Source organism: Colobus angolensis, unplaced genomic scaffold (assembly GCF_000951035.1).
Source record: "Colobus angolensis palliatus isolate OR3802 unplaced genomic scaffold, Cang.pa_1.0 Scaffold190, whole genome shotgun sequence".
NCBI classification, from domain to species: Eukaryota; Metazoa; Chordata; class Mammalia; order Primates; family Cercopithecidae; genus Colobus; species Colobus angolensis.
In genome coordinates, this window is record NW_012115044.1 from 3961779 (window position 1) to 3976634 (window position 14856).

Sequence of the window (14856 nt, forward strand, 5' to 3'; positions counted from 1 at the left end):
AGAAAACCAAACACCGCATGTTCTCACTCATAGGTGGAAACTGAAAAATGAGAACACTTGGACACATCAAGGGGAACATCACACACTGGGGCCTGTCATGGAATGGGGGGAGAGAGGAAGGATAGCATTAGGAGATATATCTAATGTAAATGATGAGTTAATAGACGCAGCACACAAACATGGCACATGTATACACATGTAACAAACCTGCAGGTTGTGCACATGTAACCTAGAACTTAAAGTATAATTTAAAAAAAAAAGAAAGCAAAAAAAGAAAATGCGTATCCAGCCCTATCCCTGCCTTTTGCCCCAGAAAGCAACGGGTAGTTTCTTATCTGAAGACAATAAAATAGAGGGTCTACATTGGGGAAATGCTGTACTGTCATTAAGTCCTTCCTGTATTCCTATGAGATGGGAATAGGAGCATGCATAAGGTTACACTATGTGCATTCTTTTTAAATCATTTAATGAGGATGCCAGACATGAACATGTGTTGTGCTAGCTGCAGGTATAGTCAAGTATGCTAGCATAGATGTACAGGTACAAAGCTACTGCCTGACAACACAGAGTACATGCAGTCATACATTCTGCTGCAACCATCCTTCATTCTGAAAGATGCCACTCATTTTAGATATAAATCAGCAATCAACCCACATAGACCTGTTGTTGCTATGATACTAACACTGAAAATTATTTACTACATTTTAAGGGATTTGTCATAGAAACAAAGTTGGAGGGGGAAGAGGCATATAGAAACAAACATTCCCATATGTTAGGAAGCTACTGCTACACTTTTGTCTTTCATCCTCAAACACAATCTTCAACAGGTTAAGAACTAGGCAATGAGGCATGAAAGCACACACTGAAGCCACTTCTAACACCTACAGTTTTTCATCTGCTTTGCCCAAAGAGTTCAGAATGCAGTGTTCATTAGATATAGCTCAGGGCAAAACTGAAAAACTGAAAGTTTTCTGAATCTACCATCTTCTAGGGAACTACTGAGCCAGCTATAATTTGCTCACACCTGTCTCTCCTGCATTCACCACAGCACGTACAATGTAACCTAATGAGCTTTAACTTTGTCCCCAGATACTCTTATTTATGGTTACTAACTGCCGCAATACCTTCAGGTCAATATCTGGGACAATCCAATCTGATTTTGAATCTAGATACAACATCCTATCTCTCCTTTCATCTCTTTTTCTTTTAGAAGCAGTGTAAATTACTGGCATTTGCAATGACAGCAAACAGAAATTCTCCATAGCAGAGGTATATTTTGGTTGCAATAAGAAGTAGATGTAATTTTCTTATGAGTGCTCTCATCATGAAACCCAATCTCTTTGTGTGTTAACAGTGGCACCAACACTTGGAGTATTTAACTTTCAGCATGATTGTCTCACAGGTATTGGACAATTCTTACTCTCTTCTATTAACTGGTTTCTGAAAGTATAATATGGATATAATATAGCCAACACTTATCTCTACCAACAGGCATGCCTTATTGCCTGAAAGTAAATGTCACTTGGTGGCAAATAGGATAAATTGCATGTAATCTCGCAGTACATGTGCTTGGAGTCACAGTCAGATCCCAGGTCCACCACTTACTAGACAGAGCTCAAACAAGTCGTATACATTCCCTTGACCTTGATTTCTGCAACTGAAAAATGAGAAAGGGCCATATTTACCTCATGGGGTTAGTGTGAAGAGTAAATGAGATCGTGAAGGTACACAGATTGATAGATTATATATATTATTACATTATATATAGAAGATAATATAGACAGATTACACTAGATATAATCTCAAAAGAAACTGTTCCAGAAACACATAGTAGGTGCTTAATACCTAGTACTGTATTAGAGAAGAGCTTTGCTGTTAGATTCTTTTAAGTTGAACTACTATTGCAGAATTACTATGTTCAGCAAAAGGTACAGAAGTGCAAAATAATAAAGAAGTCCAGTACTTTCTCCTTGAACTTAGAAACCAATAATAACAAAAAGAAGAATATATTTAAAAAAAAAACAAAAGAACTTGTCCTCCTTCTTCCTAACTCCTTGGACAGAGAAATCTGGGTCCATTGGGAGAATGGCTCTCACTGGCCATGTTGCTAATATGAAACATTTGTTCTTGCCAGTTATAGGCAGAAATGCATCCTTTAAATGTGGCCTCTCATCAGAAGCTGTGCCAAGCCAGTGGCATTTCCCAGGCAGCAAGTATCTCACCAGCTCCATTTCATCTTTTAATGTCAAGTTCACTTTAAGAATCAACCTTTGCAGAATCTCCTGTGGCCACTTGCCACCTCCACTAAAGGCCGCCTTTCTAAAGTGTTTTTTAAAAAACAAAAACAAACAAACAAACAAACAAAAACCCAGAGAATTATTTTCATGTTCCGCTAGAGATATGGCACTTTTGAAGTTGACTTTAGATAGAGCCAGAGATTCAACATGATGCAGAACTTCTCTTCGCCTGCTGCTACCCTTCTGGCCCCTTGTGTTTTGGCAAAAGAAACAAAAAGAGAATGAAGATGTGATAAAGATAAAAGAGGACCTCCTTCAAGGAATCAGGAACTGATTTTTTTTTTTTTTTTTTTTGTCTCCTAGAAAGCCACTCTGAAATGTGAGGGCAGAGAGATTATGACTCTCTTTAATAGTGACATGTTGCCCTCAGAACTATATCACTGAGGGCAGCAGTGGTAAGCTGAGCAGACTAGTGCATAAAGCCAGGAGCCGTGAATAGAGAAATGGAACACGCCTTTATAGCTAAATGTATGCAAGAATACATAAATTTGGCTGGAAAATGGATATGAAGTAAAATATTTTGGAGGAATGAGAGGAGGTCCAAGAAAATAATATTTCCAGGGCTAAATCAGCTAATTACAGAGCAATCTATCACTGGCTGGACCATACATGTGCAGTAGTTAACAATAGTAAGAGAACATTCAGAAATGAACTTGTTCATACTCAAGACTGGAAGCATCAAAAGTGTGAGACAGAAGACATTCATTCACCAATATTCAAGTTAATAGACAAAATAAATGACCAGCTAGAGATTCCTGCCATTTTTTTTTCCCCACTTGGCTTAAAGCAGAGTCAGACTAAATTTTTTGTGACATAAAACTTAGACATTGGGAGAGAGGACTCTTTAAGAAAATAATTTATTATTACAAATATAGCATTACTACAGTCCTTCTCAAGGTCTAGAAAGGGGCACATGAAAATAAGGGGCTTATGCTTTATCAGTCTGACAGTAAATCCACCTCTGTTTCAAAAGTTATCAGTGAGGAACGTGTTTTGCTGTCTGAATGCTTTCTTTGGGCACCATCCCCATAATACCTTACCATAACTTTCTGGGTTGAATTGGAAGCTGGCAAAAAACAACACTGCCAAACTTGAATTAGTAGATATGCAATGGAAAATTTAATATGGGAAGAAGGTTCTAGTATTTCTCTTTAATTTATTTTGACATGCTAAATGACACTAGAAAAGGTAATTTTAACTATAAATACAGTACATTTAATTCAAAATGAATTTAACCAATAAAGAGATACAGCAAATATTCACCAGAATCATGCCATTATATTTCTAGTTTTTTCAAAGGTCTGAGTGCATGTGTATAATTGTGTTTGTGTGTGTTTAATCCAAAATATCCAAACTGTATTCACAAGATCGTCATTCTATCAGATGCCACCTTATGTTTATAGAAGATTTGGGTGGTTGACTTTTCTTCTCTTTCCATTATTTACATGTGTGTTAGTTGATTTTTGATGGCATTCTATAATCAAGCTCCATGTTAACATAATGGTTTTAACATAGAAGTAATAGTTTTAGAATTTTGAAAATTAAATTGCTGTAGATGCAATAACTATATTAAGATGTGTATACTGAAAATCTTGACATAAGTTAACTCCCTCAAACTGGATTGCCAAAAAAATGAAACTTTCCCTAAAGCCCAGGAAATCTCTAACCAGATAATTGGCCAACTCCTGGAATGAGATTCTAATCTATAATTCCTACCTCTCTTATTTATCATATCACATTTGGATGGAGCAAGAAGAGGAACTACCTTTTACATTTAAAAAATTGTTTTAACGTATGCAAACAATACTCCAGAAAGAGTAAAAGCTTTTTTGGATGACTGCCATAATGCCATTTTCTACATAATGTGTTTCAGAGATAATACTCGGTCTTTTTTTATTTGTATGGCAAGAAAAAACAAGGCTAAGATTATCTTTTTACAGTATATGAATTCCATTTACTTTATTTTTTACAATTTCTTCTTAAAGTCCAAGTATCTCTGACAGCTATTATTTTTTATAAGCAGAATGCTGTGGCAAAGAGAGCATGCATTACATGTAGAGACCCTTGAATTATTGTCCCAATTCTGTACTCAGGGCTTCTGCTTTCTTATTTTTAAAAGGGGGAGATTATTTCTATGTAACGTTGGGGATTCTTTCCAGCTGTAACATTCCATGATTGTTTGATAAATTTATCTAGTCACTGTTTTCTTAATGGTTTTGAAGTATTATCTTGGCAACCAGTAGATTACATTGCTTTTCTTAATCCGGAGTCATCACTGCTGAATTCAGCAGCTTTTATTCAGCCCAGCTGATGATGTTCTTTAAGGGCAGGGGAGAACCCAAATATTCCATATTCTTTCTGCATCCAAGCCAGTGAAACATTTCAGCTAGACCTTTTTCTGCTTGTCCAAAATCCTAGTTATTTTTGATGGCAATACAGAAATGAGTTAAAGTCAACTTTCAGTTAATCAACACTTTTTTTGTTTGTTTGTTTTTTAAACACATGCTATATACTGGGAACACCTGTAGGCACTAGAGATACAGCAGTGAACAATACAGGCTTGATTTCCCTCCTCAAATTGCTTATAGTCTAGTGAGGGAAGTAGACACTGATCGAATCATACAGATAAATGTGAAAATGCAAATGTGATAAGTGCCATCAAAGGTAAGTATATGATGTTCTGAAAATCTACAAATATTATTTGACCTGCTCAGGGAAGTCAAAGAAGCCTTCCCAAGAAAATAATACTCATCCAAGATCTAAAGTGTGTCTTAAAGAGCAAAAAGGAGAAGGAAAGAGCAAAAAGGATATGTTCTCTAGGTAGAGAACATATAACATGCAATTGCCCTGTGATGTCAGCAAGGAACGTGAGTAAATGGTGTTATAGAAGGCAGATAGGGCTGAATTCCAGAAAGTAAAGAATCATCTGATAGGAGATGAGATTGGAGATATTTGTAGGGGTCTGAGTACACAAAATTATTTTGTATCAATTATGATGTTTCATCTTTAAGAACAAAGGAAAATCATGGATCAGACCATAGTAACATGATTAGATTTACTTGTCGATCACTTTTCACTTGAGAAAGGAAAGAGGTGAGGCAAATTTGTCTAGAGTTAGATTATGTGGAGAATTAAACAGTGATGTAATTGGTTTATTGTTATTCTGGATTCTGCTCTGGACTGATAACCTAACTTTTTTTGAATGCTTTATTTCTAGAGTACAGTACCAGGGAGACAACAGAAAGTTATTCTCCATCATTTATGTAACTAAAATGAATTTAGATTTCTGAAGGGTAGTCGTAGATCCCACAGAATTCCCAGGGTGTAGACTTGCAGCTTTACCACATAAGTGGCAACACAGCTGTATGTTCTCCAGGAGCAATTATTTCATGAGCCTGCCAGCTACTAGACAGTATGCCCAAGAGAGGGCACCCAAATTATTCTGTTCATTCTTCCTGGGTCCTTGTGATAGTTCCATATTTTCTCCCATTTTTTTCTTTCAATTAAATGCACACATCTTCTTTATTCCTGAGAAACTACATAATTTCCATAAGAGATTCACATTTCTGCTAAATGGCAGCTCAGCATCATGTAGCCACCATTCAAAAAATGATTTCCCACAATATTGAACACCAGGAAGCCCATGTCCTTTCTAGCTTAGAATGCCCTATGTTCTTGTGTACTGTTAGGGAATCTTATGCAGTACTCCTGGCCCTCACCTACCTCTTATCCTGACACTGGGGTGATTTCAGTTGAGTCTAAGAAGGGAGGGCTGAATGGGACATAGCTTGATATTTATCCTTTTAGTCTTCTTAGTCCCGGTTTCCCAAGGCAACACCAACAGAAACTTTTAGTAGATAATGTTACAACATCATTTGCTGTCTGATACTATGTCACAAGACTAGGAGTTCTAGATCTGGCTAGTGGACAATATATATATGCTTGAGACACATCAGACACTCAATGAATATCCAAAAAAAAGATTCAACTTATTCTATGACTAAACCCATTTGTTGACTTGTGAAGATTGGCAATGTTAAACTTGATAGCAGAATAACAGGCATAATAACAGGAAATAATATTGAAGAGGAGTGAGATGGGGCAGGCAGCAGGTAGTTTGTTGACTTCTGAACTCTACAAAGCTATACAGCCTGGTCAATGATAAGTTAATCCTCCGTGTTCCCCACAAGATCAGATATCTCCCCCTTTAGATGAAATTGTTCCCTAATTAAATAAAATCTGGTAATGGAAAAGAACATTAAGCAATTACTTGAATAGGTTCAGAAGGATGCAGTGACTATTAACTGTTAAAACACATCGATGACAAAAATGAAAATAGAAAAAAATATATGAGGATTTGATTACTGTGTGCAGAAATACATTTTTTTCTCTTCTAGAAAAATGGGATTAGAATACAAGGCAGAATATAAGTATAAATGGCAATGTCTTACTGATACTATTAGAAGTGTGCATGTTTATTTCTGTTATTCTTCCAAATATGGTTAAATGAATGTTACTGTTTGGTAGGTAGCCTAAACATTACTTCCATCATCTTTTTTTTCCTCTGATTTTTTCCCCTATTTGAAATTGTTATTAAAATGAAAATAGAATGGTTAGTGCCTGTGATCATTAGCTTGCAGAGGCTGGCTTATAAAACAGATTGTTAGTGCCATGAACACAGGCCTGGGAATTCTATCATCCAGTCCCTGATGTGGCATGTCAATTCTCAGGGAATGGCTTATCCTAAATAGTGTTTGCTGTTATTCATAAATATATAATGACAGTGATCCTTAAGCAAACTTCATCCTAATCACTCAATTCTGCACCAGTAATGACTGTACACCCAGTAAAAAGCAATAAGGGGCAGTTGCTTTACACTGTTTGTAATATTTGCCATTATTCAAATTCTGTGTGACTAACCCTTCATAGCTAAAAGGCTAGTCTCCAAAATTTGGAGAGACTAATTCACTGCTGTGGATTTTTAAATTTCCAAGGTTAAATGAGAAGACACAAAGCAATGACATCAGGAAAATGGAATGAGCAATGAAAATAAAAATATTTTAGAGGTTTGACGATCAACATTATTTTATCTCAGAATTTATAGAGGTTATTATAAAAACTAAGAAAGGAATATATTAATATTTAGTTACCCTGTGGATGTAAAAACGAATAAATGGAAAAACATGTCATTCTAGGATAAAGATTCAATAGTGTAATGATAGCATTTCTCTATAAACTTAGCACAATCTCAATTGAAATACCAAGATAATCCAAGTTTTATATGGAAAAAAAAGCACGTAGAAAAGTCACGATAAAAACAAAATAAAATTTAAAAACTAAAAGTCGGCCAGGTATGGTGACCTGGGTTGGATGCAGTAGCTCACCCGTGATCCCAGTATTTTGGGAGGCTGAGGTTGGCAGGTTGCCTGAGTCCAGAAAGTTGAGACCAGCCTAGACAACATGATGAAACCCTGTTTGTACCATAAAAAAAAAAAAAAAAAAAAAAAAAGCCAGCTTAGTGGCACACTCCTGAAGTCCCCGCTACTCAGGAGGCTGACGTGGGAGAATTACCTGAGCCTGGGAGGTCAAGGCTGCAGTGAGCCGAGATCATGCCACTGCACTCCAGCCTGGGAACCACAGTGCAGTGAGACCCTGTCTCAAAAAATGAAATAAAATAAAATAAAATACAGCGAAAGAAGGGAAACTGAGACTACTAAATATTAAAACATACTGAGCTACAATACTTTATACAGTTTATACTGGCTGAGGATTTCAGAATGACAATGAACAAGGAAAATAATACGGAGAGATAAATACTGAAGGGGATATAACATTTGATAATGATGAATAAAAGGTAGATTTTTAAAAAATGTTGTTGCAACATCAGTCCAGTATTTTAAAAAATATGACTGGATCCCTTTCTTATATCATATATGAAGATAAGGTCCAAGTAGAAAAAAACAATAAATAAATATATAAACAGAAAAATAAAAGAAAGAAAAAGACTAATACGGATGAAAGAGAAATACATATTTTTTTTTAAAGCACCTGAAGGGGAAAATTACAATCAAGAAACCAAAAAAATTTTGATATATTTGCATAAAATTTAAAAACTCCGGCCACTTTCCAATTTATCATAAACTAAGTCAAAAGAAAAATGATAGTTGTGAAAGCTATCTATCTCATATGATAGTCTAAGGATTAATATGTTCAATATTAAAATCATTTTATGAATCAAATTTTATTTTGTATATTTATTCTTGTGGAGGTGGGTGACAGAGTCTTATGCTGTCACCCAGGCTCACGTGCAGTGGTGCAATCTCAGCTCACTGCAGCCTCTGCATCCCAGGGTCAAGGGATTCTCATGCCTCAGCCTCCCGAGTAGCTAGGACTACAGGTGTGTACCACCACGCCCAGGTAATTTTTGTATTTTTTGTAGAGATGGGGTTTTACCAGGTTGGCCAGGCTGGTCTTGAACTCCCGACCTCAGGTGATCCGCCCGCCTCAGCCTTACAAAATCCTGGGATTATAGGCATAAGCCACTGTGCCTGGCCATGGATAAAATGTTAAACTATTCAACAGAAAAAATGAGAACAATAACATGGACAAACAATTTTTAGAAGAACAAAGCATCAAAATTGGAAAAACTGAAAACTTGTCTGTGACATATGCTGAAGGGAAATGCACTGAAACACTAGATACACTGTTGGTGGACATTCACATTGATGCACTTTGGACACTCTTTGGCAATATCCGGAAACATGTGTGCTCCGTATTTCCTTTGACCTGACCTTTTTCTGATAACTCATCCCACAGAGATATTCACCAATTTTGCAAAATATGTGTATAAAGAGGTTCATTGCAACGTTCTTTGTAATAGCAAAAAATAAAAATAAAAAAACCATACAATAAAAACAAAAACCTTGTAAACAACTTCATCTGTAAAAAGAAACAGATTAAGTCACTATGCACTGATTAAAATAAATGAAGTATGCCTATTTATAATGTGTGCTTAATGTCCTGGTGACACTGTTGTGTAAAAAAAAAAATGAAATTATGTAACTTGGAACAGTTCGATCTCGTTTCTGCTTTTTTCTCTTAAAAATGTAAATTTTGTATGAGTTTATATAAGCAAGAAAAAGCTAAACAACACTTCTTTTAGCTCATACAACATTACTGATAAATAATGTTTGGTACCATTCAGTTGCCTCCAAGTTAGAACCTAAACTTTAAGGCCAACCAATAATTCCCATCCCTACTTACACAAATCTAACTTATTCGGCTTTAAGAATACACTGTTGTCTCTTAACTCATCGAAGTATTTTTCCTCGTTAATGTTTTCAGGGACAAATGAGAGCACAATACACGTGATCACATTGGATGAGATATTTATATCGGAAAGCATATGAGTGTTATAGATCAATGGATGTTATATAATGGAGAAGATGCCTAAACCACAGTCTATAAATAACTGCAGTTTTAAGTACGCAGGCAAGTGAGGAGAAAGTAGGATCTATCCTTTCCATCACTATATTAATCTTGCTGAGTCTTTCCATACAGTTCAGTTAATTCTTAAAAATCAAGAATGTTCAAATGTGGAAGATTCCAAGAATGGAATTATTTTCAAGTAACATATGCTGGCTTATATATTTCTTTAGTCAAGAAAGAAAATGGTATTGTTGACTTTGAAGGGATTATGGGTAAAGCTGTAGGGAAGTCAGTCCATCCGGCGATGCCTTAGGTCACTTCAAATGAGAAGAGTGGAACAAAGGGGATTTGACTGGTCCTCGACAGGATGTTGCTTATTATCATCTCTGCACTGTGTTTATGCCATTTTCCTATCTGATCTTCCCAGGCAGCATGAATTTGCCATAAATTTGTAGGTTCTATAATACACAGGTTCTGAAATTTGCCAATTTGCTGCCTACTGCTTTGGACGAATTACTTAACCCCCAAACCATAAAATATACCATAATCCTCTCATCTATAAAATGTACCATAAAGCCTATGTCCTAGGGTTGTTGAAAGGATTAAATGATAAGAGTGCAAAGTGCTTAGCATGGTACCTCACACATAGTAAACACTTAGAAGACGCTGTTTTATATTCTTACTTTCTAATCATCAATTTGAAAATTGCCATCTAATGTCAAGATCGTCTTATGTGTTTTTCTTTTATTTCTACACTTAGCACCTATATAAATTAATCTTGAAACATGACAATTCTACATCCGTTTTTGCTCTCAGGTATCTGTGGATCCTGCCAGTCTCCCATAACATGGTAAACAATTACAGGGTACAGGCTATGTACCTCTTCTCTTTTTTATACTCCCTCTAAACAGTATGTAGTACATGCACACACAACAAATGGCCAGTGAATGGTGTTGCCTTAGCTCTCTGACAGCTAGAGAGACGCAGCACTCCCGGGTTGTAATATTTACTGTCTGTATCTTACAACTGAGTAACTAGTTAACCAACCATCCAAAGAAGAAAACAACACGCTGATTAGAACTTATGGTAACAGTTCCTGTGGGTCGATTTCAGAATTCCCCTTCTCACTCGTGTGTTTAGCTGCTTCTGTAGGAGAGACACAGTGGCTACATGTCATAATTCCCCTTCCGTATATGGGCTGCTGTACAAATAGATGCAATCAATGAGGAAGAAGCTGCTTACTTTCTCAAGCTTGGTAAATATCATACCAGAAGATGAGTCATCTTTGCTGGGAGATATACAACAGAACAATTATAGAGTGTTTTCAGGATATGAATATAGTATTTACGTAGGACATTTCATCCAAGTATAACCACTTGCACATGTATATTGTACCACTAATATTAAAATGTTCGTTTAGTATTTAATAATTAGCAGTAAGGTTATTGTAGTAATATTTCCCTATAAGGATCCTTCTCATATTTCTAGGGAAAAATGAATAAAGTATGTGTCTAATTAAAAATTCTTATCGCCTCACACATCAGACACCAGTTTGATTTCTCCTTTTAACTGCAGTGAGGTCACACTCCTGCATTTGTGACATAGCAGCGGGTTGTCATGGAGATGATAGCTTTATCAGCAACTCTGCTTTGCCGTGCCTTCACAGCAAGGTTACCAAGAAGCAGATGGGCTGTGAAGGAGACAAACCCTTCTGTCTAAACACAAATAGCATTCATAATTAATTAGCTGAGGCAGCAGGAGAAATTATGAAAATGTGTGAAAGGTAAAATAATTTCTATTTATTACAGATTTGATAGTTTTATTCCTCTTGCCAGAGACAGATCACATCCCTCTCCACCTTGGAAAAATTGTATGATATACTGACTATGGCACTAAGTGGTTTGAGTATGCTGGTGTTCACTTTCTGGATTTTGATTTCTTGGTTAAGAAAGTAAAGTAGGTATAGTAAGTATTTTGAGCAGCTTTGAGTGAGATCCCAGCAGTCCTATTATTCTTGCATTCATTGTGATCTAGTTTCTGAAGTTGTAAGCTAAACTGCAGGTGTCATTCAGCTGATGGGATTTAGAAGGGGTGGAGATGCCTTCCAGTGTCCCTGAAATCACATCATGGTTCTATCTGGCATTGAAGAATTTTCAACCACAGGATAATAGAGTTTTAGTTATAGAAATAACTTTGCAGGCTGTCCTTGTCCAGGGTCTCTGAACAACTAGGTTCTTGAGATGTTTTGAATAATCAGCTCATACTCATTCAAGATAAAACTGAAAGTTTAACATGATTTAGTTAAAATGTGATTTTTTTAAAAAAGAAATTACTTTAAATTCTGGAATACACATGCAGAATGTGCAGGTTTGTTACATAGGTATACATGTGCCATGGTGGTTTGATGCACCCATCAACTCATCATCTACATTAGGCATTTCTTCTAATGCTATCCCTCCCATAGCCCCCTCACTCCGCAACAGGCCCCAGTATGTGATGTTCCCCTCACTGTCTCCTGTGTTCTCATTGTTCAACTCCCATGTGTAAGTGAGAACATACAGTTTGGTTTTCTGTTCCTGTGTTAGTTTACTGAGAATGGTGGTTTCCAGCTTCATCCATGACTCTGCAAAAGACATGAACTCATTCTTTTCATGGCTGCATAGTATTGCATGGTGTAAATGTGCCACATTTTCTTAATCGAGTCTATCATTGATGGGCATTTAGGTTGGTTCCAAGTCTTTGCTATTGTGAACAGTGCTGCAATAAACATACGTGTGCACGTGTCTTCATAGAATGATTTATAATTTTTGGGATATATACCCGGTAATGGGATTGCTGGGTCAAATGGTATTTCTGGTTCTAGATCCTTGAGGAATTACCACTGTCTTCCACAATGGTTGAACTAATTTACACTCCCACCAACAGTGTAAAAGCGTTCCTGTTTCTCCACATCCTCTCCAGCATCTGTTGTTTCCTGACTCTTAATGATTGCCATTCTAACTGGCGTTAGATGACATCTCACTGTGGTTTTGATTTACATTTCTCTAATGACTATTGATGATGAGCTTTTTTTTCATGTTTGTTGGCTGCTTAAATGTCTTCTTTTGAGAAGTGTTTGTTCATATCCTTAGCCCACTATTTGATGTTTTTTTTTTCTTGTAAATTTGTTGAAGTTTCTTGCAGATTCTGAATATTAGCCCTTTTTCAGATGGATAGATTGCAAAACTTTTCTCCCATTCTGTAGGCTGCCTGTTCAGTCTGATGATAGTTGATTTTGCTGTGCAGAAGCTCTTTAGTTTAATTAGATCCCATGTGTCTATTTTGGCTTTTGTTGCCATTGCTTTTGTTGTGTTAGTCATGAAGTCTTTGCCCATGCCTATGTCCTGAATGGTATTGCCTAGGTTTTCTTCTAGGGTTTTCATGGTTTTAGGTCTTACTGTTAAGTCTTTAATCCATCTTGAGTTAATTTTTGTATAAGTTGTAAGAAAGAGGTCCAGTTTCAGTTTTCTGCATATGACTAGCCAGTTTCCGCAGCATCATTTACTGAATTGGAGATCCTTTCCCCTTTGCTTGTTTGTGTCAGGTTTGTCAAAGATCAGATGGTTGTAGATGTGTGGTGTTATTTCTGAGGCCTCTGTTCTGTTCCATTGGTCTATACATTAGTTTTGGTACCAGTACCATGCTGTTTTGGTTAATGTAGACTTGTAGTATTGTTTAAGTCACGTAGTGTGATGCCTCCAGCTTTGTTCTTTTGGCTTAGGACTGTCTTGGCTTTACAGGCTCTTTTTAGGTTCCATATGAAATTTAAAGTAGTTTGTTCTAATTCTGTGAAGAAAGTCAATGGTAGCTTAACGAGGACAGCACTGAATCTATAAATAACTTTGGGAACCATGGCCATTTTCACAATATTAATTCTTCCTATCCATGAGCATGAAATGTTTTTCCACTTGTTTCCGTCCTCTCTTATTTCCTTGAGCAGTGGTTTGTAGTTCTCCTTGAAAAGGTCCTTCACATCCCTTGTAAGCTGGATTCCAAGGTATTCTCTTGGTAGCAATTGTGAATGGGAGTTCACTCATGATTTGGCTCTCTGTTTGTCTGTTATGGTGTATAGGAATGCTTGTGATTTTTGCATATTGATTTTGTATCCTAAGACTTTTCTGTAGTTGCTTATCAGCTTAAGAGATTTTGGGCTGGGACAATGGGGTTTCCTAAGTATACAATCATATCATCTGCAAACAGAGACAATTTGACTTCCTCTCTTCCTATGTGAATACGCTATATTTCTTTCTCTTGCCTGATTGCCCTGGCCAGAACTTCCAATATTATGTTGAATAGAAGTGGTGAGAGAGGGCATCCTTGTCTTGTGCCAGTTTGCAAAGGGAATGCTTCCAGCTTTTGCCCATTCAGTATGATATTGGCTGTGGGTTTGTCATAAATAAGTCTTATTATTTTGAGATACATTCCATCAATACCTAGTTTATTGAGAATTTTTAGCATGAAGGGGTGTTGAATTTCATTGGAGGCCTTTTCTGCATCTACTGAGATAATCATGTGGTTTTTGTCATTGTTTCTGTTTATGTGATAGATTATGTTTATTGATTTGCGTATGTTGAACCAGCCTTGCATCCGAGGGAGGAAGCCAAGTTGATTATGGTGGATAAGCTTTTTGATGTGCTGCTGGATTCAGTTTGCCAGGATTTTATTGAGGATTTTTGCATCGATGTTCATCAGGGATAATTCTTTTTTTGTTGTATCTCTGCCAGGTTTTGGTATCACCATGATGTTGGCCTCATAAAATACGTTAGGGAGGAGTCCCTCTTTTTCTATTGTTTTGAATAGTTTCAGAAGGAATGCTACCAGTACCTCTTTGTACCTCTGGTAGAATTTGGCTGTGAATTTGTCTGGTCCTGGGCTGTTTTTGGCTGCTAGGCTGTTAATTACTGCCCCAATTTCAGAACTTGTTATTAGGATAACAATAACAAGGGATAATCCCTATTCAGGGATTTGACTTCTTCCTGGTTTAGTCTTGGTAGGGTGTATGTTTCCAGGAATTTATCCATTTCTTCTAGATTTTCTAGTTTATTTGCATATAAGTATTTATAGTATTCTGTGATGGTAGTTTGTATTTCTG

The 14856-nt window shown here is 36.6% G+C and overlaps 1 long non-coding RNA gene across 1 annotated transcript in view; it reads left to right on the forward strand.

The window, feature by feature from the left end:
* Nucleotides 1-11380: 11380 nt before the first annotated feature.
* Nucleotides 11381-14856, forward strand: part of LOC105510715 — an 11966-nt gene continuing 8490 nt past the window's right edge. Inside the window, exon 1 of the long non-coding RNA XR_001001600.1 lies at nt 11381-11508. This is a non-coding gene — a long non-coding RNA (uncharacterized LOC105510715). The remainder of the gene's footprint in view (nt 11509-14856) is intronic.